We start from the raw sequence: 26,656 nt of genomic DNA, 5'->3' as shown, positions 1-26,656 counted from the left end.
CTGTCACAAATGTATCTGCTATTGGAAAGAAACCTGATAGGCAAATGTATTTATGTGTTACCTACTCCAGAAGACCCTCAAAGGCCTTGTTTCTTAGTGCTAAATAACTCTCAGTAATAACAATAATACATTACTAGTATTATTGTCTATCTAGACATATGTCTATATAGTGCTTTGTGTTTTCAAATCACTTTGCAGCCTTCATCTCATTAGATTTTATGATAGTAATAGCTGATAGTAATATCACCCCCATTTTGCAGGTAGAAAAACTGAGACCAAGAGAAAGGAAGGAAGTAGCTAGTTAGTAACAACCAGAATAAAATCCAGGAAATCTTAGATTTTTATTTTATTTTTTGGTTGAGGCAGTTGGGGTTAAGTGACTTGCTAAAGGTCACACAGCTAGAAGGTGAAGATTTGAACTCAGGTCCTCCCTGACTTCCAGGGCTGGTGCTCTATCCACTGCACCACCTAGCCGCCTCTTCTTTTTTATTTTTAAAGTGAGTAGGCAATGACAGAGGGAAGGAGAGCTAGATGCTTTGATTTTATCTAGATGGGAAACCTCCAGTATCCAATGAAGCAGAACTACTCATCTTCTGTAATTTAAGATGCTAGGTTCATAGATTTAAAGCTAGATGGAATCTTAGAGTTCATCTAGTCCAACTACCTCATTATCCAGATGAGAAAAGTCAGATTCTATCACCTTAAGTGAGTTCTCTAAGGCCACACAGCCAGCAGAACTAACAGAAACAAGATTCAAATCCACTTCAGTCTCCATATCCAGACTCTTCCCACCCCTTCCATTCTCTAGTCTTACAAAATTGGCTGAGAGCCCTGGGAAGTCAAGTGATTTGCCCCTAATCACCCCAGCTAGTCTGTGTCAAAGAAAGCATTTGAACTTAGGTATTCCTGAAGCCAAAGCCAACCCCTGTAGCCACTAAGCCAAGTAGCTTTTCCCACTATAATAAGGAAAAGCCTACACAAAAATGTCAGCTGTCCAGAATTAGCTGCAAATGTACTTTGCCAAAAAGTTGAGCAATTACTAGGGCTAATTATGTTGAAAGACTGTAATGCAGGATATTGCCCTAAAAGCACTTTCAAATGAGCAAAGAGGTCACATTTTTAAAGAATCAATTACATATTTCCATTTTGCTGCAAACACCGAACAAATGTGTTTTACATTCTAATTAGAAATTCAAGAAAGAGCATGATTTTTCCGAAATCTACCCAAATGTTCTTTCCATAAGCAGAATTATAAAATGGGTGCCCCGAAAATGACACTATTGATTTTTTTAGAAGTCAGTAAACTGGAGCAAAAGGCTGGAAAACAAAGTGTGACTTCATCCAGAAGATATTAAAATATAAAATATGTCACTGGTTTAGGCTGGTTCCAACCCTTGAATCTGCTATTGTTTAATGTAATAATAGTTTATAATTCTCTAGCACTTTAAAGTTTTAAAAATGCCATTTTCATGACAACCCTAGGAGGTGGTTAGGTTAATACAAATATCATTATTCCCATTTTACAGATGAGGAAACAGAGATTCAGAGAAGCTAAGTAACTTCCATTGGTCACATAGCTATGAAGTGGTGGAGCCAGGATTAGAACACAGTTCTCTTGAATCCAAGTGAGACACTCTTACCAATCAATCCTGTTGATGGATCCTTATTGCTTGTTCATCACCACAAAACTGATCATCATGGAGATTTTATCAGCTTGGGTACTCATACCTCATCAGGATTCTCAATTGCCTTTGCCCCTCTGATTGGAGGACTTGAGGACAGAGCAAAAAGTCCCCCCAAAAGTCTTTCCAAAGTCTCCATATAAAAAGGGCTAATAATCCCAGTCAATATTTCATTGCTACTGCACTGCTCAGCTTCTATTCTGCCATCATGTCCCAGAAGTTGGATCCTCCTCCCACTCCCAGATATTCAACTTTTTTTGATGTATTGCCTTTCTGTCCCCCACCTCATTAAATTATAAGATTTCTGAGGATAGGGATAACCTTTCCTTTCCTTAGCACAATGCCCAACACATAGTTGGCACTTAATGTTTACTGTATTGATAATAAAAAAAAAAAAAGTCTATGAGAATCATCATTTCCAAAGCCAAGATGAATCCAAATAGAATTTTAATACTGATACAGTCAATGTTAAGATCAGAGGTAGTTTTTCTTTTTACTTAAGACCATTCCTAGTTCTCCATAATGTTTGTTTTCTTATGCCCAAAGTTACTCTACATATATTTCTCATTTACTCATCTCTCTACATATTTGTTCTCTCCAGTAAAATGTAAGCTTTTTGAGGCCAAGGACTATTTCTTTCATGTCTTTATATTCTCCTATGTTACCCCCAAGCACATTTATTAAATGCCTGGAATATAGTAGGAACTTAATAAATGCTTATTAAATGTTAAGTGAATACTAGGAGAAATAGAAAAATAAAAAAGACCAGACTAAGGGGGCTGAGTAACTCATGTAGAATATAATCAGTGTTGCAGGAATTCAGAAGAGGAAGAGATTTCTGTTGGCTGGGATGGTCGAGTAAGGCTTCCTGAAAGAGATGAGATGAACTGGGCCTTGAAGGACAGACAAGAAAGAAGCAGTGATCACAAAGAACCTGTGTGGTTGCAGCAAGAATAGCCTATGCCAGATTAATCTTTTAAGAGGGTTATTAAACTGCCAGATCAAGAGAGAGCTATCAATATAGTTTATGTGGAATTTAGCAAAATGCTTAAGGCTTTTGTGCTATTCTTGTGGAAAAGATGGAGAGATCTGAGCTAGAATGCAGTATAGTCAGGTGAATTCAGAGCTGTTTGAATGGCTAGATCTTAAAAGCAATCTTTAGGGGTTCAATTTCAAAGGAGGTCTCAAGTGGAATACCCTAGAGATCTGTGTTTGACCTTGTGCTATTTAACATTTTTAGCAAGAAACTTGAATAAAGGCATAGATCTCTACTTTTCTATGTGCTTGCAAGAGGCAACTAGAAAAGAGAGCCAACACTGTGGAATACATTTGTTGTTCAGTTATTTCAGTCTTGTTAAACTTTTCAGGACCCCATTTGGAATATTCCTAGAAAGACAGAGTGATTTACCATTTCCTTCTCCAGCCCATTTAACAGATGAGGAAACTAAGGCAAACAGGTTAAGTGACTTGCCTAGGATCACTCAGCTAGGAAGTGTCTGAGGTCAGATTTGAATTCGGGAAGAAGAGTGTTCCTGACTCTAGGAGTGGCACTTTATATACATTGTACTACCTAGCTACCCTTGGATAACATATCAGGAACCAAAAAGATCTTGACAGGATAAAAATTTGGGCTGAATCTAATAAGATGAAATATAATAGGACTAAATGTCAGTCTTTAATAATAATAATTAATAAAAGTCTTAAACTTAGGTTGCAAAAACCAACTTTACAAGTACGAGGTGTAAGAGGCCACTTAGATGTCATCCTCAACTCTCACTTTCTCTCACTTCCAAGATCCACTCAGGGGTCAAGTCTTGTTTCTTCCTTTGTGACATCTTTCTTATAAGCTCCTGTCTCTCTTCAGACTCTGCCGCCAGTAGGAATGGATCTCCATGACTCACGCCTGGACACCCAGACTGCAGCTGGGTCTCCTTGCCTCATTCTCCTCTCAGCTGCCAAGATGATCTTTCTAAAGAGCCACTCCCCTGGCCCAATAAACTCCTTGTGACTTCTATGATCAAATAAAGAATCCTCTCTTTGGCTCTCAAAACCATTCATAGCTTGACCTCTTTCTATCTTTCCAGGCTTTTTAGACCTCCCTCCCTTTACTTTGCAACCCAGTAACTTTAGCTTTCTTGCTGTTCCTTTCACAAGTCATTCCATCTCCCATTTCCTCCCACCGTACCTCAGGCCTGGAACATTCTCCTTCTTCATCTCCAGCTTTAAACTTCCCTAGCTTCCATCAAATCCCAGCTACAATTCTACTTTCTGTAAGAAGCCATTCCCAGTCCTCCTTAATCACAGTGACTTCCCCTCTGACATTCTCCATGTCCCCTTGCCCCCACTTTATTCTTTAGCTATTTTGTTTCTAGATAGGCATTTGTATATTGGGGGGCAGCTAGAATACTGGGCCTAGAGTCGGGAAGCCTTTGAGTTCAAATTCAGCCTCAGATGCAAGCTGTGTGATTGGGAGCAAATCACTTAATCCATGCTGGACTCTTTTCCCATCTGTAAAATGAGCTGCAAAAGTAATGGCAAACTACTCTAGTATCTTTATCAAGAAAACCCCAAATGTGATCATAAAGAATTGGACATGACTGAACAACAATTTGTACGTTGTCTTCTCCCATGAGATTGGGAGCCCCTGGAGGGTAAGAGCTGGTTATGCCCTTCTTTATATCCTTTGGACTTGGCACAGTGCCTGGCATATAGTAGGTTCTTAATAGCTGTCAGCTGGCTGACTAGGTAGTTTGTCTGACAGAACTCCAGGGGGTCAGCAGTGGGATGTGCCATCAAAAAAGCTAATGCTAAAGAGCAAAGTCGAACTTTTTGAAAAGCTGTAATGTCCAGGCCTAAGGAAATGAGCTTCTTGCTCTACTTAGCCCTGACTCAAGTAGTGTATTTCGTCAAATGTAAAGCCATTGGTGAATAAGCTGGAGAGCTTCCGGGAGAGAAGCACTTTGTCTTAGAGAAGAAAAGACTTGGGGAGTCATGAGCGCCACCGGCAAGGACCTGGATGAAGGGGGCTGTCCTGCAGAAAGGAAGGTTCTGGCTGAATTGTATAAGGAAAATCTTCCACCTGTTAGAACTGTGCCAGAGAGGAATGGGACGTCCTGGAGCAAGCACGGCTCCCTGCAGGTCTTTGAACAAAGGGAGATCAGTGCTTGCTGTAGGGGGGATTCTTTATTCACTTGTGGGTTAAAACTACACAGGCTCCGAGATTCCTTCTAACACTAAGATTCTATGAGACAGCCGGTAAATAACCATTTATTAAACGCCTACTATGTGCCAGGCACTGCCCTAAGAGCTTTTGCAAATATCTCTGCTATGGGAATGAATCCGAAAGACTAGTAGACTGTAATGAGTCAATGCTTCCCCCTAGTGGGACATCTTAGTAATTACTAGCTGAACCCACCTGAATGAATCCGGGGTTCAGCGTGCTTCCTTGCTGAGCAACCCCCGACTCTGGTACCCTGCTGCACTAACTTAGCCCCCTGTGTCCAGAGCAAGGACCACAGCCGTTTTCTCCTCGGAGCCCAAGAGAGAGCTGTGAGACCGCAGGGGGTAGTGGAAAGAAAATGCCAGTTCTGGCCCTAGCGTCGCCATTAATTACGTCTGTGATCTGGGACAAGTCATGCCTGTCTCAGCCTCAATTTTCTCATCTGTAAAAATAACAAGAGGGCGCCCTACATATATTTAGTACTTTCAGGTTTACATAATATTTTATGTCCATTTTTTTTCTCACAGCCCTGTTATACATTGGTAGAGCATTTTACAGATGAAAAAACCAAGACACAGAGTGGGGGAGAAATGGCTAGTCCAAGTCACACGTGTTAGTACCAGAACCAGATTCACGACTTCCAGTCAAGTGCTCTTTCCCCTAAACCACAACGCCTTCAACCCAATAATTCCAGTTCTACCCTCTGGGTTCACAAAGATCAGATTTTTGAAGGTGGAGATATTATCCAGGTCTTCTCTTTTAAGCCCAGGATGGAGGGGAAGAAGGGTAGGGAATATGAGGAAAGGTGTGGAAGTGGGAAGACAGTAAGAGGACGGGGGATTGAACTGATTAGAGCAGAGAGAGGGGAGGGAGGGAGGGAGGAAAGGAGAGAGAGAGAGAGAGAGAGAGAGAGAGAGAGAGAGAGAGAGAAGAGGAAGGGGAAGAGAGGAAAAAGAGAGAAGGGGAGGGAGAGCAGGAGAAAGAGAGAGGGGAGAGGGAGAGAGAATGTTGCAGCAAATGAAAAATGAAATGCCTGAGAAAAACAAAGATTTGATCAATTTATTAAGCAATGCCTCAGTTTAGGACTAGACCTCTGAATACAAACGGAGACAATCTTTTAAATATTAAAAACAATTAATCAAATAAGGTCAATTAATTAAAAGGAAATATTATAATATTAGGTAATCTGTTTTCTAACTGGATAAAAGATTAAGGACTTTCAAAGTTGGGAGGGGGAGGACAAATATGCAATTCCCTGAATTCAGAAAAGGAGGTATCCCAGTCCCCAAAGTGTCACTCAAAGGAACATAAAACATTAACTTATTGAATAGTGGGACAGTTTTCAAATAAAACATAAATGAGTCAGTATAATTCACGCGATTTCCACAATTAATCTAATATCTTCAATTCCCTCAATTTTCCTCATTTTGGGCAGAGTAGACAATATACTACCTCTATAGATCACTTATATATAAGGTTTTTCATAAATTCATAATCAGAATTATGTAAATCAGCTTACAGATCAAACTACTTAAAGGGCTCACAATGGACTACTTTTGAGAAAGGAGATTTACATGTTACCAAGGTAACCAAGAAAACAAACATAAACAGCATGAAAAAAGGCCAAAAAAATTCAATAATAATTATCAATATTAACTAATATCAGATCTCCTTATATTCTAGTGATCCACTGCTAATGTCCATTTAATCAGCACATGTTGAATCCCAAATGTCACATGTAGTCTTCTGGTCCTTAGAAATATCATCTCTTGGACATTTTGAAATAGATTTTATTCTCAGGGCAACTCTGAAGGGGGCTGTTTTTCTAGTTCCAAATCATTTGTAAAGGTTCCAGAATAAAATCTTCAAAGATGTAATATAATTTAGCACAATCTCTTAAATTTGGTTCTTCAATCCTAAAATGTTAGAGAATTTCCATTTCTATATGCTATTTGCTGTTTTTATCTTTACCTAAGCACTGTACCTTATATAAAAATCTTTTTTTAGCTTTTTATTTTCAAAATATGTGTACAGTTTTCAACATTCAACCCTTGTAAAACCTTGTGTTCCAAATTTTTCTCCCTCCCTTCCCCCTACTCCCTCCCTTAGACAGCAAGCATTCAATACTTATACAAAAATCTTTTAAAAAATATTCATGAGAGGTACCACTACATACCTCTCAGATTGGCTAAGATGACAGGAAAAGATAATTGCGAATGTTGAAGGGGATGCAGGAACACTGGGACACTGATACATTGTTGGTGGCATTGTAAATACATCAGTCATTATGGAGAGCAATTTGGAACTATGTTCAAAAAGTTATCAAGTTGTGCATACCCTTTGATCCAGCAATGTTTCTACTGGGCTTGTATCCCAAAGAGATACTAAAGAAGGGAAAGGGACCTGTATGTGCCAGAGTGTTTGTGGCAGCCTTTTATGTAGTGACCAGAAACTAGAAACTGAGTGGATGCCCATCAATTGGAGAATGGCTGAATAAGTTATGGTGTATGAATGCTATGGAATATTATTGTTCTATATAAGAAAGGAGCAGCAAGATGAATAAAGAGAGGCCTGGAGAGACTTACATGAACTGATGCTGAGTGAAATGAGCAGAACCAGGAGATCATTATATATGGCAACATCGATATTATACGATGATCAATTCTGATGGACATGGTTCTTTTTAACAATAAAATGATCCAGGCCAGTTCCAATGATCTTATGATGAAGGGAGTCATCTACACCCAGAGAGAGGACTGTGGAAACTAGGGTGAAGCACAACATAGCATTTTCACTCTTTTTGTTATTTGCTTGCATTTTGTTTTCTTACTAATTTTTTTCTTTTTGATTTGATTTTTCTTGTGCAGCAAGATAATTATATAAATATGTATGCATATTTTGGATTTAACATATTTTTTTTATCATGTTTAACATATATTTGATTACTTGCCCTCTAGGGGAGGGAGTGGCAGAAAGAAGGAGAAAAATTGGAACACAAAGTTTTGCAAGGGTTAATGTTGAAAAATTATCCATGCATATGTTTTGAAAATTAAAAAGCTTTAATAAAAAAAAGAAATAAAAAAATATTCATGAGATCTAACTTGTAAAACAAACTCTTCTATCTTTGGATAAAGTGATTGGATAGATACTTTTAAAATGGGGAAACAACTTCTTTAAAATTATTGAATAATTTTATATGTAATATCTTTAATCCAATTTTGAGAACTTATTACTAAAGCATATGCAAAACCTTAATTTCCATGCAAAATACATTTGGAAACCAATCATATACATAGGTATATAGTTCTTATAGAAAACAAACTAATCCTACTGCTTTCTAAAAATTTACTAATCCATTTAATTAGAAAATGTTTACATTGCGCCTCTTTGTCTTATTTTGTCTAAATGCCATTTTAAGAGGATATCATCCCTACATTAAAAGTTGTCTACAAATACAGATTAAAATTACAAGTTTTTCATGCTTGCATTCTATTATAGCAACAGAAATGTTCCAGGATCAATATATTAATTAAAAGATTTAGTATTGTACTTAAAAAAAATACTACTGCTCACCTGCTCTGAAAGGAAAGGAAAGAACAGTTATAAACAACTCAAGACTTATCTCTTCAAGGGCACAAACTGATCTGATACATATCATAAGCTAAAAAACTTCCTTAAACTTTGTTTGATTCCAGGCATGAGTCATATCTGACAGTCAATCATTTAGTCACAGAGTATCAAAAGAAAGATTTAGATCAACCAGGTGAAGAAATTTCCTATTCAGAAAGGAAACAATCGGGAACTGAGTCAAGAGGCTCTTATCTTGTGCCATATCAAGGTCATCCTCAAAATTTTTTCCAGACACAGACATCCACTGATAGCAGTTTTCAAACTGCAGTACATGTCATGTTCTACTATTGGCTTCATGGCATTTCAGATAACCATCCCTGTAATCAAAACTCAAAACAACAGTAAATTATACTCCTGAGAGTTTTTACCTCAAATGGCAAAATTTTACTAACCACATCTTAGGTAGTTGACATTTTGTTTATTCCTTACTTATAAATTGAAACTAACCACATTTTCAGGTTTTAGACAATCGGACAATTCCTGATAGTTGACACATATTAATATATTGAAGCTATATCTTTAAATCATCTTATACATTTTCATAATTTTTGGAAGTGACAGCACACTTCTATCAGAAGAATGAGAACAATAATATTGATACTACCTACTACCTCCAAAGGCTTTTCATTACAGGGATGTGGGTTATTCTTATCATATAGAAGGAATTCTTGTTGGACTTACTAGCTGACTGCTGAGATTCTTTCTTTCCAGCTGTGATATTTTTTGGTCATACTTATTTCCTCAGTGATAGGTTTGTCATGGGCAAAAGTCAAAGATAGAGCAACGACAGAAACCCAGACTGGAGACCTGGTCAGGTGTGGGCATCTTCCCTAGCCTTACAAAGAACAAGGGTTAGAGCTTCTAGTCTTGGGTTTTCCCCTCCCTCAAAAAGAACAGACAAGAAAATCTATTGCCTCAGCCATCTTATCTCTGTCAGTCTCCCTGTGCAGTGCAGATGAGTCAAGACAGTTGTGAAGGGAGCTGTGGCTTCCACATGTTCACCCCAATGACTCCATCTGGCTTTAGAAAAGCCGGAGTTCTTGTCCCAGGAGCTGAATTTCTCCATTGTTTTGATGCTGCTCTACAATGGATGCAAACCAGAAGCAAGTGATTTAAGAGGCCCTTACTCCAGGTACTGAAAATAAATTAATTAGGACAACCTGCTACAATTATATTTAAGCACAACACTCAGGACATGATATAGAATGGGTCCACTTTTCAAATGGGGTTAACCTGAATTTGAGAGGCACGGTGAAATTCAGTGAGTGATGGCCTGGAGAATTAGCAAGTTCTATGTTAGCTTTGTGACTTGAACAATTCACTCAACCTTGGATCTTCAATTTTTAATTTCACACAATGTGAGTCATAATCCTCACACTCATCACCCTCCCAACTCTTATGAAGCCCTCATAATCATCATGAATGTGAAACTGTTATGTCTATAAAATGAACCAATCAGCAAGCATTTGCTAAGTGCCTACTATGTACCAGACCCTGAGCTAAGCACTGGGCACAGAAAGACAAAAGCAAATCTTTCCCTGGGAATGTGCATAAGTATATACAGAACAAACACAAGGTGAATACATGCAAATACAATGCAGTTGAAGATAAAGTCACTTGGGAGGGAGGGAGGGAAGGCTCTAGCAGTTGGGAAGATCTGGAGAGGTTCCAAGCAGAAGATGGTACCTGAGGAGCATCTTCCAGGAAAAGAAAAACTAGGTGGTGTGGGGGAAGGCTATTACAAAAGCACAAAAATGGGAGATAAAAACTAAAGGAGACCTGGGTGTTTGAGGCAGTGTGGCATAGGGGGAAAATGGCCAGATTTGTCCCAAGTAGCCTGTCTCTGTTCTATAAAATGAGAAAACTGGACTCCATCAACTCCAAGGCCTCTTCTGGCCGATGGCACATCATTGCTGTCTCAATTTCCCCATCTGTCACATAGACTGATCTGGGCAAAGGTTGATAGCCGGACAAAGCCTTTAAAAAGCTCTCACTATGTGCTAAGCACTGTATGCTAATAAAAAAGACAATAGCTCCCCAAGGATCTCACATTTTAACGGGGGACGTCCAGACATAAAAGCGAACTGGAAGAGGAAGTGGAGGAGAAAGTGCTAGTACTTTACCTGGGGCAAAGCAGCTGAAGAAAAAAAAGGGAAAGTCTGAAGGGCTAGGAATGGCATTGAGCATGAAAAGGAGCATGGCCTGGGGCAGCTCATAAAACAGTGGTCCAGACCAAGAACTCACCAATCTAAAGAGAGGAGAGAGGACAGAGGCATCTCCAGGCTCCTGGTGAGGAGAGGGGAAAGTCTGGGAATTGGGAAATCTGAGTTCTTTGTCCTCACTAGCTCCCAAACTTGGAGCCAATCTTTTTTCTCTCTCAGGACCTCCATTTCCTCATCCATAACATGATCAGCTTGTACTAGATTATCTCCAAGGTCCTCTCCAGCTTTGCCATTTTGTATTCCGACTCCTGGGGCCCTTTGAGCTCAATTGTTTTGGGGCTATTGGGAGAATCTAACAAGAGGAAAGAAAAAGTGCCTTGAGGAAAAAAGGTATTATATTATGCTAACTATTTAGCACATTTTTAATATTATTAACTGAGACTATTCATTCAGTGCCAAGAATCTGAATTTACCTCACAGCTTTACAACCAAACAAATCTCATGCAATCAGTGTATCTCTTTGCTGCCCGTTTCTTGGCTCTCTCAAAGATGTGCTTCTGGGAGCTCTCTCAAATATACATGTACCAGCTGAGCACCTCAGAGCCCAAGCCTCAGGAGGAAAGTCAGTAGGAAGTGGAGAGAAATTGGATCACAGACACCATCTCCAGATGGGTTTTCCACTCAAAACTTTAATATGTAAAAAATGGCCACAGAGTCTGGCTCCCCCTATATTGCTGCCTCTGCCATCAGCTAAGGCTGATGAGGTCTGCTGCTTCCTGAGTGTGTGAACTTGGAAGAGAGAGAGGAATCAATGGCAAGAGAGGAGAGAGATGACTTTCTTCTCTTCCAGAAATCTCAAGGTTGGACAGTTCCATTGCCAAGCAGCTTTTTATTCTTGGGAGATTATCTTTTAGAGTGACATTTGCATAGCAAACTGAGGCTTACAAAGTATTTTGTACACTTTATCTCATTTGATCTTCACAATAATTCTGCAAAGCAGATGGGACAATATCTCCATTTCGCAGATCAGAAAATTGAGCTTTCTGTCAGGTGTTCGTACCACTCTATCACATCTGGAAGCAATACTAACCTTTCACCTTTAACAAACTTGGCTCAAAAAACCAACCTCATACTCTGGAGATAGTCCATTGATTCCCATCCCCCCTTCTCCAGTTTTAACATTCTAGGATTAGGTGAGTGGTGCAGGCCCTGCTACAGGGAACTAAAGGCCTTATTGTTTTATGAATGCTAGGCCAGAGTTAGAGAGAAACCACTGTGCTGTTCATTAGATTGTGAACCCCTCAAGGGCAGGGACTAGCTTTTGCCTCTTTTTGTATCCCCTGCATCTAACACAGTGCCTGGCACATAACAGGCACTCAGTAAATGTTTATTGACTGGCTGTTCAGGTTGATATCCCAGCAGGGGAATGGCAGCTGAGACCGCATTAGCATTGATGAATCATTAATGAATGCCCATTTGTTACCTCAGACTGAGCAAGGCATTGATGAGCTCCAGGACTCCTCTGTTCCTACTAAATAAGATCCAAACCCTTTAGATTGGCTCTCAAAATCCTCCCTACTGCTTTCCAGTTTTCTCTCTCTACTCTCCTCCATGTTCTCTCTGTGCAGCTCCTATATGTACATTCAGCACTTTCTCCTTTTTGTATTTTAGCTCCCCTCACTCCTTATGCCTTGAATGTTTGCTCTACACCAAAGATGTCAAATATAGCCCACCCACAATGCTGCCCAGTGCTGCTAAACCAGATTAAATGCAATTGGGAAATATTTAACAAACTAAATAAAAACACCATGAAACATAGATAAACTTACATTTTAAAAGAAAACTAGTTATTATAATAAAAAAAATTTAAATTAAATAAATAAATATAATTCTTATCTAAGTACAAAATTAAAAAAAGAAAAAAGAAAACGAATACACATCCAGTGGGGATCCTTCTCTGCGCTAGCCCACACCCCTCCATTCCCATCTCTGCCTGTTGCAATATGGCTCACTCTCCAGTGTCCATCTCAAGTCACCTCCTCCAGAAAACCACCGATAAGTCACAGTATAACTGTTGTATATCTGTTGGTGTGTCACGCCGTCCCATGACAATAAAAGCCTGGCTTTTATTATAAACAAGGAGCTATAGAATGTAGTGCTAGAAGAGACCTTCCAAACCCCTTCATTCTCCACATGAGGAAACAGATTCAGCAGGGTCAGACTTTGTCTGACCAAACTCACAGAGCAAGCGGGAAAGCCTCGAACTCAAGTCTTCTGACTCCTCACACCAGTGTTTTTCCCCCAGGGAATCCATGAGTCATACAGCTTCTCCCCGGTCCTTACCATATAGAAAGCAGGATGAAATAGAGCATTGGAACTGGAATTTAACAAATAAAATCAAATCACTTTTTGTTCACTTACTCTTTATGTGACCTAGGGCAAATCGTTTCTCTCCACGTCTGTTTTTTCTCTTTATAATGAAGAAATTGGATCAGATTGTGTCCCCAACTCTAAACTCCTATGAATACAGGAGAGCATAGATTTGAATAGGTTTTTGCTGAATGAATGAGCTCCCTTCCTCCCTTCTGCCCCCAGAGCAGACCTCTGGTTGTGGGGGCCACCTCCTCCCCGATGTTATCATGGCATATTTTTGGGGTCTTTTCTATTTTATTCCTCGGTAAACAAACATTTCGTAGCCCCTGGGGACAGGAGGAATGAGGCCCTAAATTGCCAGGGGCGGTTTATTAGAGTTCTTACAGCGCCTCTCTTATTCCCATGGATTTATTTTTTTTAAGATTAGGGCCGTTCCTGCAGCTTCTCTTGACGGACAAGATCAGAGTCACGCTTACCCCGAAGAAGGGAAACCTGTCTTCTATGAGGAGCCCGATCTTGCTAATGAGGAGATGAGAGGGGAGGGCGGAGGCGAGACGCCATTGGCTCATTGTTTCTGGTGGCTGACGCTGAGTGACACTTTCTGTGCGCAGAGGGTACAAGGAGGGGGTGGGTGACTAATGCCTCCGACGCCAGCCGTCAGTTTCCATGGAGAAACGTTGCTGGCAACTAGGGAGTCCGCGAATGCTGTAAATCCATCTCCATTCCCACCTCGCCATGTCCGGAGCTAGGGAACACGCTCCCAAGCCGGGCCGCGCGGGGCTGACGCACAGGGGGGCTAATGCCGTCTGTGACGCACAGGAGTCTCGGGGACGTCTGCCACCGGCGTCCCCGTCCGCCTCAAGGCGGCGGCTCCGCTCGGCCTCGCGCCGCGGCCGCTGCCTGGTTACCAAAAAGCGGGGCGCGTTGCCACAAGGTCACGCCGCAGCGCAGCAGTTTGCGCCGTGACCTTGCTTCGGCCCGGCTCTCCACGAGCCCGTCCGGGCTTGCCTGGCAGAGACACTGGCCGTCCTTCCCCAGCTCACCTTAGGGGCGAGGAAACTGAGGCAAGCTGGGGCGCACGGCCCGGCTGAGTCTGAAGCTGAGGGACTTGCGGTGCTGCCCCGGGGGCACAGAAGCCCTTGAACTTCCCGTGTCCTCCCCCGGAAAATACCGGGGCTAGGGATGCTGAGGACCCTTCCGGCTGGAACGTTCCGCGCCGTCCCCGCCCCTGGGTAACACTGCACTTCCGTCACTTTCCCGCGTTTATGCGGGTAGCAGCGGGAGAGATCCGGTTCCGGTCACGCGTCTTCACACGCTGTCTGCAGGCCTCCGGGCTGCGCACCCCTGTGGCATTTGTACAAGCCGCAAGAGGCCTGGGGGGTCAGAAATCTGGCGCCGAGCCGGACCTCGGGGTCAGCTGGCCAGTCTCCTCATTTTACACACGGGGTCCCTGAAGTCCCACGGGCTGTATCAAAGGGGAGACTGGAAGGTCCTCCAATTCTGGGGCCAAAATCAAGCCCGAGGCGGCGACGTGGCCCATCCAAGCAGACGGGGCAGGACTGATACTTAAATTCAGATCTTCTCTTTCTACTAAAGCCGCATTATCTCTTCTTTGCTCCTCAGGGAGGCCCCTCGAGGAACAACTATTTTAATCCCCAACTACAATGGAGAAACCGAGGCTCAGACGCTAGCCCAAAGCCACAGAGCAGCGCCGCCAGGGTGAGCGCCCAGGACTACTGCGCACACCCTTGGGGCAATCACTTGCTTTCCTCACCTCCTGGGCCGTGTGAGGATTAAAAGAGAGCTGCAAAGTGTCCGGCTGGCCGCCTTTGTCAAGGCTGGTTTCCTTCCTTCCTTCCTCTCTACTCTACCCTGCTGCCTCTGCCCCAGCCCCTCCTCTAGTCCAGCATCTTAGCAAACAGCTGGAGGAGTTAGAGTTTAGGCTTCCCAGGTTCGATTTCAATCACTTCACCACGTAAAATCCCAAAGCCCAATGTCCCCAGAGTCTATGTTCTTATTCAGAGCTGGTGCTCCATCCCCTAGCGAATCAGCCCATCAACATGCCTGATTGCCCCTTTCCCACTCTATAAAACTGAAGCAAGTGCCTTGGACGATGGACCTTAGTTTCCCTTTCAGTTAAATGAGAGTGTTGGACTGGATGGATTCCAAGGTCTTCCAGCTTTGACATTCTGTATTCCACCTTTTAAGATTGCTTCCTTCCAACTCTGACATTCTGAACGAGAGAATGAATGCTAATCTTCCTTTCTAATTCCTCCATTAAGCTATGGTTAAACCAGGTCCAACTTGGTGCATCTGTCAAAATGGCCCACGTTCCCACTGGCCCTTAATTCTTGGCCATGGCATCTGCTGTGGGACTGTGCCAGACAAGCATGTGTCTCATTTTGCTGACATTAATAAGTGAATTGTCCAGTTGGCACATGAAGGGAGAGCAATCACATCCACGTGTTGGCATGAGGGATGTCACGAAAGAGCTATTCATTTTTACAAAAATTCCCATTCACCATTTCCACTGAGGGTTGCTCAACAGGCTTAAACAGAAGAATGAGGAGTGTTTGGGTTAGCTGGAGTGATAAACCGTTACAACGAGTGGCAAGGGGAGACTATGCAATCTTTTATGAAGAGCTAGTTAATACAATGCCATAGATACTAGCTAAAACTGCCAGTTAGTTTCTTAATACACTGTTCTGATTGCCTCAATACTCTGCTCAGAATCTTTCAGTAGCCCAATCCCTATCACCTATAATATAAAATATAAATTCCTTAGCCTGACATTTAAAGCTATCACCATGGCCTTCCAACCTCATTTCACTCATTTCCCTCATTCTTACTTTATATTCCAACTAAAATGAATTATTTCCCCTTCCTCTAACAACTCTCCTACTTTCTTGCCTTAAAAAAAAAAAAATTAAGTTTTTATTAAGGGCCTACCATGTACCAGACATTGTGTTAAGCATTTTACATATATGATCACAACAACTCTAGGAGGGAGATGTTATTATCATGTCTTTTTTACAGTTGAGATAGACAGAGGTTAAGTTTTTGGGTCACACAACTATTTATTATCTGAAGCTAGATTTGAACTCAGAACTTCCTGACTCTAGACCCAGTGTTTATTCACATTCTTACACCATTCCCTGTACTTGCCCTTCTTTCTCCTCCAACCTCAGTTCTTTTTTTAAAGCCTATCCATCCTTCAAATTCTAACTCAGATTTCTTTCATGAAATGTCACGCAATGCCTGTAGGAAAGAAAAGTGATTTCTTCTTTGATTTCATATTACTTTTTAACCATTCTGATGTCCTTGTCTTATTGTGATTTCCACTGTAGTAACTTACATTTTGATAGAACTATAAGGTTTACAAAAAATACTTTCTTCACAATAAACTTGTGAAATAGAGAATGAAGGTATGATTATATCTGTTTTACAGATGAGAAAATCTTAAGAGGCGTAATTTGGAAGAAAGAAGAGGGCAAACACAGAGAATAGCATGATTTGGCCATAATTATAGTCAGTAAGAATCAGAGCCAGGAGCTGAATGTAAGTCCATTGCCCTTTCTTCCAGGACTCTCATTACATTCATCTGTACACTCTCCCCAAACCTTATTTAGATTTGTAAACTTCTTAAGGACAAGAGCTAAGTTTTAGATAATTTTTATTTCCCCAAGACCTTTACTATGCACATAGTTTTACTTTCAATATTTTTAATTTCTCCTTTTAATTTTAGAATTTCCAATTTAGTATTTGATTGGGGGTTTTTAATTTGGTCTTTTTTTAGTTTTTTTAGTTGCAAGCCCAATTCATTAATCTTTTCTTTCTCTGTTTTATTCAAGTAAGCCTCTAAGGATATAAAATTCCCTCTTATTACCGCTTTGGCTGCATCCCACAAATTTTGGTATGATGTCTCATCATTGTCATTATCTTGAGTGAAATTATTAATTGTATCTATAATTTGCTGCTTCACCCAATCATTTTTTAAGATGAGATTGTTTAGTTTCCAATTACTTTTTGGTCTATTTCCCCCTAACTTTTTGTTGAATGTAGTTTTTATTGCATCATGATCTGAAAAGAAAGCATTTACTATTTCTGCTTTCTTTATGCACATAGTTTAATAAATATTTGTGGAGTGAATGAATACTAATCTTCCTAGAATGGTTTAAGTTTGTCCTGGAATGAAGGATAAGGATTGGGGAGTGTGGCTAAGGATTTCTCACGGTTTCTGCCAGTTCTGTGAATCTATTTCTAGAACAACAACAACAACAACAAAACCTGAGCATTTACTAGTAGCCAGCAAAGATAGCAGGCAGCAGTAATGATGGGCCCTAGATTTAGGATTGAATCTATCGTATATTTATTGAGCACTTTTTTAAAAAATTCAATCCATTTTATTATTTAAAACAGTGAATGTGAGTGTTCTCCACTTTCCCATTAAAACAAAAAAAAATTTTTTTTTGTAAAATGAACCCAGAAATTGGGCCTTCTCTGTGCAATACATTGTAGTCATTACAAAAATGAGTAAATCACAAGCCCTGCCTTTATGAGGCTGACAGATTAAATGGGGTGGCAAAACCAAAACTTGAGCAGACTAAGAACTGTAATTCAGGGGAGGAACATAATCCCTCTATACCTCAGTTTTTGCATCTGCAAAGTGGGAGTAGTAAATTAAAACTCCCTGATTCACATATGACGCTAGAAGATCAAATGAGATAACATATAAAATCTTATGAAAAATAGGATTGGATAGGATCATAGACTTGGAGCTAGAAGATCCCTCAGAGACCACCCTTGTTTTACAAATGGAGAAACCAGAGAATTTAGTTGACTTAACCAAGTTCACATAGGTGGTGGCCAAGCCCCTATTGTGTATTAATGTGACTATCATTAGCTATTAATAACTTCCATTGATATGACCTTCAACAGTTTACAAATCACTTTCCCTCTCAACACACTGTGAGAGACATAGTGACAACATCACTCCTAGTTTTATATCTAAGAAAACTTGTAGCTCAGAGAAATGATAATATTTCATCCAGCAATCCAGTGAAGATGCAGAATTCAAACCTAATTTAATCATTAATTAGACTTGATTTTATATCTCCCAAAATAATCATCAAAATACTCTCCTAATGAAGTCAGAAGCCAAGTCAAGGAGCATTTATTCAGTGACCACTATGGACTAGATACTGTACTGTTTTGGGGATGCAAAAAATGGCCATCAGCCCCTGCTCTCCAGAACTTCACATTATAATGAGGGAGACAATTATATATCTGTGCTAAACTCTTTATAAATATCATCTCATTCAATCTCTGCAACAATCCTGAGAGGTAGGTTCTATTATTTGCTTCCACATTTTATAGTTGAGGAAACTGAATCAGACAGAGGCGAAGTGACTTGCAAAACTGGTCACAAAGTTAGTGTTTGACACCTGTCAGATCGGCTAAGATGACAGGAAAAAATAATGATGATTGTTGGAGGGGATGCGGGAAAACTGGGACACTGATGCATTGTTGGTGGAGTTGTGAACGAATCCAACCATTCTGGAGAGCAGTTTGGAACTATGCTCAAAAAGTTATCAAACTGTGCATACCCTTTGATCCAGCAAGTGTTACTACTGGGCTTATATCCCAAAGAGATTTTAAAGAGGGGAAAGGGACCTGTATGTGCACTAATGTTTGTGGCAGCCCTTTTTGTAGTGGCTAAAAACTGGAAACTGAATGGATGTCCATCAGTTGGAGAATGGCTGAATAAATTGTGGTATATGAATATTATGGAATATTATTGTTCTGTAAGAAATGACCAACAGGATGATTTCAGAAAGGCCTGGAGAGACTTACACGAACTGATGCTGAGTGAAATGAGCAGGACCAGGAGATCATTATATACTTCAACAACAATACTATATGATGACCAGTTCTGATGGACCAGGCCATCCTCAGCAACGAGATCAACCAAATCATTTCTAATGGAGCAGTAATGAACTGAACCAGCTATGCCCAGAGAAAGAACTCTGGGAGATGACTAAAAACCATTACATTGAATTCCCAATCCCTATATTCATGCCCACCTGCATTTTTTATTTCCTTCACAAGCTAAATGTACAATATTTCAAAGTCTGATTCTTTTTGTACAGCAAAATAACGTTTTGGTCATATATACTTATTGTGTATCTAATTTATATTTTAATGTATTTAACATGTACTGGTCATCCTGCCATCTAGGGGAGGGAGTGGGGGGTAAGAGGTGAAAAATTGGAACAAGAGGTTTGGCAATTATTAATGCTGTAAAGTTACCCACGCATATAACCTGTAAATAAAAGGCTATTAAATAAAAATTTAAAAAAAAAAAAAAAAAAAAAAGAACAAAGTTAGTGTTTTGAGTTCATGTTTGAACTCATGTCCAGCTGTATCTCCCACTTAGTCCCCTAAGAGTTTGGAGCTTGGGAACCCACCTTAGGACGGGATGCTTGGCACTTGGAGAAGTACTTCTGGGTCCAGTCTATGGTGGGAGGGAAACTCAAATGAAATAAGGCTCAAGAAAAGAGATAGCTCCTTCTTCCCATGGCCCATAGGGCCATGATTTCCCACTAATTCCTGTTTTCTTCCATGCTAGGAAACTTTTCTCTTATTGTTTTGTTCTCCTAAGCTGGTCAAACTTTCCTGGTGAAGGGTACAGGGGAATAGGAATGTGTACTGGTGTGAAAGTATCCCAGACAGAGGTTCTAAAGGTGGGGGCCTGGCTGCCCCCCTGAGATGGAATGCTTGCAAAAGCCTAGAAATCCTCATGGAAAGAGGTCCCATCAAGTGGCTTCTTAGCATAACCAACCCAGGACCAAGACAGTATGGATCTACTTCAGGAAAAGGGAGAAGGGAAGGAAACAATCCCTCCAGCCCATATCAATCAATCATTATTAAACACTAAGTGAAAACACTAAGTAAAGACACAAAGAAAAATAAAAACAATGTACTTGCCTTCAAGGAACTCCCATTCTAATGAGAAAAACTAGAAGGTAATGACTACTGGAGGACTCAAGGTGGAGACATCAGGAAAGGCTTTTTTTTTTTCTTTTTGTGATAATCCAAAGGTTAAGTGACTTGCCCAGGGGTCACACTGCTAGTAAACATTTGAGGTCTTCTTTGAACTAAAGTCCTCTTGACTCCAGGGTCAGTGCTCTATTCACTGTGCCATTCTTTGCAGAAGATGAAATTTAAGACGAAGCTTAAGAAAAGACATTACCCAAAAGTAAATAGGAAAAGCACTGTGTCCTGGGGTACTGGCACAGTCAGTGCAAAAGTAACTAGAGGAAATAGTACACTATTTCAAAGTCTGATTCTTTCTGTACAGCAAAATAACTATTAAGACATGTATACTTTTATTGTATTTAATTTATACTTTAACATATTTAGCATGTATTGGTCAATCTGCCACTGGGGAGAGGAAATGGGGGGAAGTAGGGGAAAAAGTGGAACAAAAGGTTTGGCAATTGTCAATGCTGTAAAATTACCCGCGCATATAACTTGTAAATAAAAAGCTATAAAAAAATAAAAATAAAAAAAGTAACTAGAAGAAAGTTTACTTTTGATCCTGGAGATAATAGGGAGCCACTGGAGTTTATTGAGTAAGAGGGGAAGGATGGCAGGGTTAAACATGTTTTCACATAAGTCAATGCCTTCCTTATAAACACCTTTGCCTCCTTTATCCTGAAGACCTTTTCTTTTCCTCCAAGATATTGGCTATTTAAACTTTCTAGCCAACAGAGTGTGTAAGCTTGGGACTAGAGCACCTGAAAGAACTAATGGGGCTGGCAGAAGTCCTGAGTAACTGGCAGAGAAGGACTGGAGTACTGATGGAATTGCTCCCTGGGGCAATCAAGGAAGAACACTGATAGGGATCAGTTTAGCCTTGTGGTCCCACCCTCTGTGGAGGTCCTAGGTAGACTCACCTTGCTATGTATGTCCAGTCAGACAGGTTGAATTTCCCCTATAAATCTGTCCATAGCTCACATCATCTTTGCTGAACCCCCTTTGGCTCAGTCCACCCCAACATTCTGCCTAATGGTGTCTTTTCCTTCACCTCTCCCACATGCTTCATGGTGACTTCCTCCTTTTTATAGCTAACTAACTCAGGGTATTAAACTCCTCTACAGATTTAGCCTGCCTGCTGATTGCATGAGATTAGAGACCACTGTTCTGGAAGGGCTAGTAGCCCCAACTTCATGGAGTGTTCCCTTTCTTCTGGTTAGTTGTAAATTTCACTAGGGAACTTGTCTTTTCCATCTCTAATTGTTTTTTGTTTATTTATTTATTATATTTTTTTATTTACAAAACATATGCATGGGTAATTTTTCAGCATTGACAATTGCAAAACCTTTTGTTCCAATTTTTCCCTTCCTCCTTCCTCCCACCTTCTCCCCCAGATGGCAGGTAGACTAATACATGTTAAATAGGTTAAAGTATATGTTAAATACAATATATGTATATATATATATATCCATACAGTTATTTTGCTGCACAAGAAGAATGGGACTTTGAAATAATGTACAATTAACCTGTGAAGGAAATAAAAAATGCAGGCGGACAAAATAGTCCATCACTAATTGTTAAAACCCCTTTCCTTGCTATATGCTCTCCCAACTCACTACTCTTGGTGTCTATTATATCTCTTCATTTTGTTTGTAACCTCTTCTAAATAAACCTACCTTTTGCCAAAGAGAGCGGCCACTGTGAATTCTTCACATGATTGAATCCTGACATTTGAGGCTTACAATCTCATCATTTGGAGCTAAATTTACCCAAATACATCATTTGGAAATTGCTCTCCTAAATCACATCAGGGCCTCTCCTCCCTGCTCTAGTAGCCCCAAGAAAGGACAAATTTCAGCAATCTGGCTGAAAGATTGCATGACTCAAGTCGAGCTTTACTCCTTAATCTCTCACTCACTCACTCAATATTAAACACCAATATATATCAGGAACTGTGTGCTGGGTGCTAGAGAGAAAAAGACAAAAAAAGAAACAATCTCCAACTTCAACAAACTTACTTTCTATTGCTAGTGACATGCTCATATAAGTAGATACAAAATAGATGGGAAATAAATACATAGGGACAGTGAGGTAGTTGGGTGGAGAGAGCATCAGCCCTGGAGTCAAGAGGACCTGAGTTCAAATGTGACCTCAGATACAAGCTATGTGACCCTAAGCAAGTCATGTAATTCCAATTTGCTCCCAAAACAAAACAAATGAAAAAAAGCAAATACATAAATATAAAGTAATTTGAGAGGAGAAGGTGGTAGAATCTGAAGTCAAAAAAGACTAATAGGTGAGCTGAACTCTGAAGGAAATGAAACGTTCTAAATATAAAGAAGCATAAAATGACAAAGATTAAAAAAATGTATTAATGTAAGAAGTATCAAGACAGGCAATTTGTCTGGATCACAGAGTATGTGAAAGGGAGTAATGTATATAACCTATAAAAACACAGGTTGGAGCTAGATTGGGGACAAACCTTCAATGCCAAACAGCTGAGTTTGTTTTGTTCCTTTACTTGTTCCAACACTAATGTTGAGTTGCTCTTGTAAAGGAAGCTGGACAAAGTGAACTCAAAGTGGTCAAGACCCATCACGCCACCAGTCAGCTCCAGGGGTTCCTTCTGACCTCCAGGAACAAACACCAGTCCTCTGCTTTGAGAGCCCTTCACAGCTGCTACCTTCCCAGCCTTTGGGTACTCCCCTCCCCTCCCCTCCTCTCTAGGCCCACCACATTCGCCTCCTTGACCACAGTGCTTCAGCTTCAGCTCCTTGTTTCCTTTGCCTGAACTGAGGAGGGCTCGACCCTTCTCCTCTTCACTGCCCTGGCTTCAGGGCTACTACTTTGTGTGTTTTGCCCCAGTTACTTGTTTATCATCTCCCTCATTGCTATGAAATCCTTGGGGAGAAGGGTGAAGGACCATAGTTTGTTTTGGTTTGTTTTTTACCTTTCCTTGAATTTCTAGGACCCAGCATGGTGCCTGGCACAGACTAAGTGTGTAACAAATGACTGTTGAGTGAGCCAAGATGCCTCCTAACTGTCAACAATCTATGAATCTATGAGATTTAAGTCCCTTTGACTCTCAATTGTGTCAAGTTCAGCAAGAGGTAGATGAACCTTCCTCAATGACTCTGGGCTAGTTACTTCCCCTGGCAGGGGGTCAGTCCTCTGTAAAATGAAGGCAGGAACCTAGATAATTTCTAAGGTCCTTTAATAATAGCCAACATTTATATAATGTCTACTGTGTGTCAGGCACTGTGCCATTTGTTTTACAATTTGTTATCTCATTTGATCTTCACAACTCTGGGATGTAGGAGCTATTATCTTCATTTTATAGATGAAGAAACTGAGGCAAAGAGCTGGGATCCCACTACTAGTTAGTATCTGAGGCAGGATTTACACTCAGCTCTTCATGGTTCAAAGCACGGTACTTTATCCTTGGTGCCCCCAGCTGTCCCAGCTCTTAAGTGATAGACTTGGTTTCAAGGCTTCCTTGTTCCTTTCACTCCATTACAGAGAAAAAAAATAATCTAAGGGAGTAGTTATGGAGGGTTTCCTAAAAGAACTAGGACTTTCGGTCAGGACAGGTGTGATTGGGCCAAATAGAAGAGAACAGATAATAATAGCCTCCTCCCATATTTGGTAAGGCTTAGAGTTAAGGCCTGGACCCAAAACCATGAGTTTCCTAAGTCAGGGAGATGACTGGGTAGTATTTCCTGAGGAAGATGGGAAATCTGCCTTTTTCCCTCTCTGTTCTAAAGGGACAAACCACAAGGAGTAATTCTTTCCTGATTCCTCCTGAAAGCAAAATTCACATCTACCTTAGTGTGACACTAATGAAAAAAAAAGCATTATATATTCATATTTCTTACATAGCAGTTGCAAAGAAAAACAGTCTAACTTCAGTATTATGCTCCCTAGGTACAAAGTGGCATTTTCCCTAAGAACTAAATGACAGACTTGATTGGCTGCTGACTGAGAGGAGGTAGAAAAAGGAAATGGTTTGAAATTGTGCAAAAGAACAAGCTTTCAAATGTCAATCCTGGGGTGACTGAATATTATCAAGCTACAGGGAAAACAAACCAAATGGGGAAACTAGTTTTTGAACTTGTTTTCCATGATTACAGAACTATCATTTTAATTTAGGATGTCTTTAAATCTAGATAGGAAAATGAAATTTTTATTATGAATCAAAATCTTATCAGTGTTGCTCTATGTCTGAGAAGTGCATATTTGTTAATTAAGCAAAGCAGCTCATGGTAGAAGGACTCAAAACATAGGAGAAAGGGCACTGTACTTACCTTAAACACTTAGTAGCTGTATGCCTTAGCAAGTCACTTCATCTCTTTGTAAATGATTGTACCTCAGTTTCCTCATCTGTAAAATGAGAGAGTTATATTCAATGACCTTGGGTCCTTTCTAACTCTAACCTATGATTGAATTAGGAATTGGAAACAGATTTTAATCTTGGTCTCACAACTAACTAGTTGAGTGACTTTGGGAGGGTTATTTTTTCTTATCCAATCACTGTTGGATTCTATAAATCTATAAGTGATTCCATAAATGATTGTACTGAGTCCTAGAGAGATTAAGGGGCTTGTCTGCACACACACAGTTCAAATCAACTACCTCTTATCAAATGTTAGCTGGGCTGGGCTGGACCAGTGAGTGAACAGAGTGCTAAGAGAATGGGGCAGAAGGTAAGCTGTCATGGAATGGAGAGGAGGGCAAACTCTACATCTGTATCCTAAATGTTTTTGGGGGTCCAGAACTCTGGATTTCCATGTGGCCATTTTGGGGAGATACAGTGATCCCTCATGATGCTAACATTAAACATGTCCTAAAATATGCCTGAATTTTCATAATGGGTCTGTTGGATCATAAAGAGCTATGTAAAGTGGAATAGATAGCCTTGGATTTGTATTAAAATGGGTTCTTAACCCTTTTTTTTTTGTCATGGACCTCTTTGGCTAACTGGTAAAGCCTATAAATAGGATTGCAAAGCAACACAATTATATTGAAATACAGTTATCAAAATATACTTTTTTTGGTTAGTGTTGTGAAATGATCCAACCATTCTGGAGAGCAATTTGGAACTATGCCCCAAGGGCTATAAAACTGTGCATACCCTTTGGTGTCCAGCACTATCACTATTGGGTCTGTATCCCAAGGAAATCATAAAGGAGGGAAAAGGACCCACATGTGCAAAATGTTTGTAGCAGCTCTTTTTTGTGATAGCAAAGAACTGGAAAATGAGTAGATGCCCATCAAATGGGGAATGATTGAACAAGTTGTGATATATGAAGGTAATGGAATATTATTGTTCTATAAAAATGATGAACAAACTGATTTTAGAAAGGCCTGGAAAGATTCACTGAGTGAAACAAGCAGAACCAGGAATATATTGTACACAATAACAACAAGAATGGGTGGTGATGATCAACAATATGAAAGACTTGTTTCTTCTCAGTGGTTCAGTGATCCAGAACAATCCCAATAGACTTTGGACAGAAAATGTCATCTGCATCCAGAAAAAGAACTAAGGAGACTGGGTGTAAATCAACATGTGCTATGTTAATTTCTTTTTTCTGTTTTTTTTTATTTTTCCCATGGTTTTTCCCTTTTGCTCTGATTTTTCTCTACCAACACAATTCATAAAACAATGTGTATTAAAAATATATTTTTTTTTAAAGTTCACAGACTCCTTCATCTAAGAGTAATGAATTAGAACTAACATTTCCATAATACTTATTATGTGCCAGACACTGTGCTAAGTACTTTTCAAATGAGTTCATCCTCCTTTTACAGATGGGAAAATAGGCAAAAAGAGATTAAGTGACTAGCCAAGAGTCACACAGCTAGTAAATGTTTGAGGCAAGAATTGAATTCAGGTCTTCCTGACTCTGGGCCTGGAAGTCTGCTCACTATGGGGATTAAAATTGTTCCACCAACAAGAAAAGAAATTAAAGCAGAACTCTGAGTTAATGACACTCTATTAAAGGAGCCATGGTTCCCTTCAGTAAAGTAGAACTCAGATCTTCCTCGAAATCTGAGATGCTTCCTTCTTTCAGGCCCCTGTTTTTTAGGGCTAGATGTCCAGTCCCACCAAATGCAGACTAATTCCACTGATCCATATATGATACGGAAGCTAAAATACGATGTCAGCAGAATCATAAGTTGGGTGAAATAAGGAACATCTCCACACTAGATGTCTAGGCTTCTCTTTAATTTGGGCAGGAGGAAATGGTACAAGCTATCACTGTCAGTGACCTAAGTGGTCAAAAGATAGTCATTTGCTCCTATTGGCCAAGGGATTAGTCCATAGATACAAAACTATTTGGGGGGACTTTCCATGTAGTTGTGATCTCTGCCATACTGGGCTTGGTCTCCATCAAGGCAAAACAAGGGTGGAGGCATTTAGTTACTTTCTAATAGTTAAGCAAGTCTGGGGCCTTATATATAGAACTTTGAGATGACTTTTATAAGCGATTGAAATAGAATAGGGGTCCAAATGAATTGCCTCTCACACACCTGTGCCTCTTTCAAAC

General features: G+C 40.2%; 2 long non-coding RNA genes across 4 annotated transcripts in view; one reads left to right on the top strand and one right to left on the bottom strand.

Annotated features, from left to right (window-relative positions):
* LOC116421773 overlaps positions 1 to 24,449 on the bottom strand; it is an 88,064-nt gene extending 63,615 nt beyond the window's left edge. Inside the window, exons 1-3 of one of the 3 annotated variants that reach the window (XR_004232299.1) lie at positions 13,544 to 13,860; positions 13,116 to 13,212; positions 12,936 to 13,032 (exon numbers count right to left, since the gene is read on the bottom strand). This is a non-coding gene — a long non-coding RNA (uncharacterized LOC116421773). Of the gene's footprint in view, positions 1 to 12,935; positions 13,033 to 13,115; positions 13,213 to 13,543; positions 13,861 to 24,409 lie in introns of those variants that run through there. The other 2 variants (XR_004232300.1, XR_004232298.1) reach the window with 2 other exon arrangements.
* Positions 13,900 to 14,881, top strand: LOC116421775. Its single transcript, XR_004232303.1, has 2 exons — positions 13,900 to 14,299; positions 14,691 to 14,881. It is a non-coding gene; the product is annotated as an uncharacterized LOC116421775 (long non-coding RNA).
* Positions 24,450 to 26,656: the final 2,207 nt, after the last annotated feature.

Source organism: Sarcophilus harrisii, chromosome 2, assembly GCF_902635505.1.
Source record: "Sarcophilus harrisii chromosome 2, mSarHar1.11, whole genome shotgun sequence".
NCBI classification, from domain to species: domain Eukaryota; kingdom Metazoa; phylum Chordata; class Mammalia; order Dasyuromorphia; family Dasyuridae; genus Sarcophilus; species Sarcophilus harrisii.
Note: the sequence above shows the minus strand (reverse complement) of the source record. Positions and strands in the feature narration are given on the sequence as shown.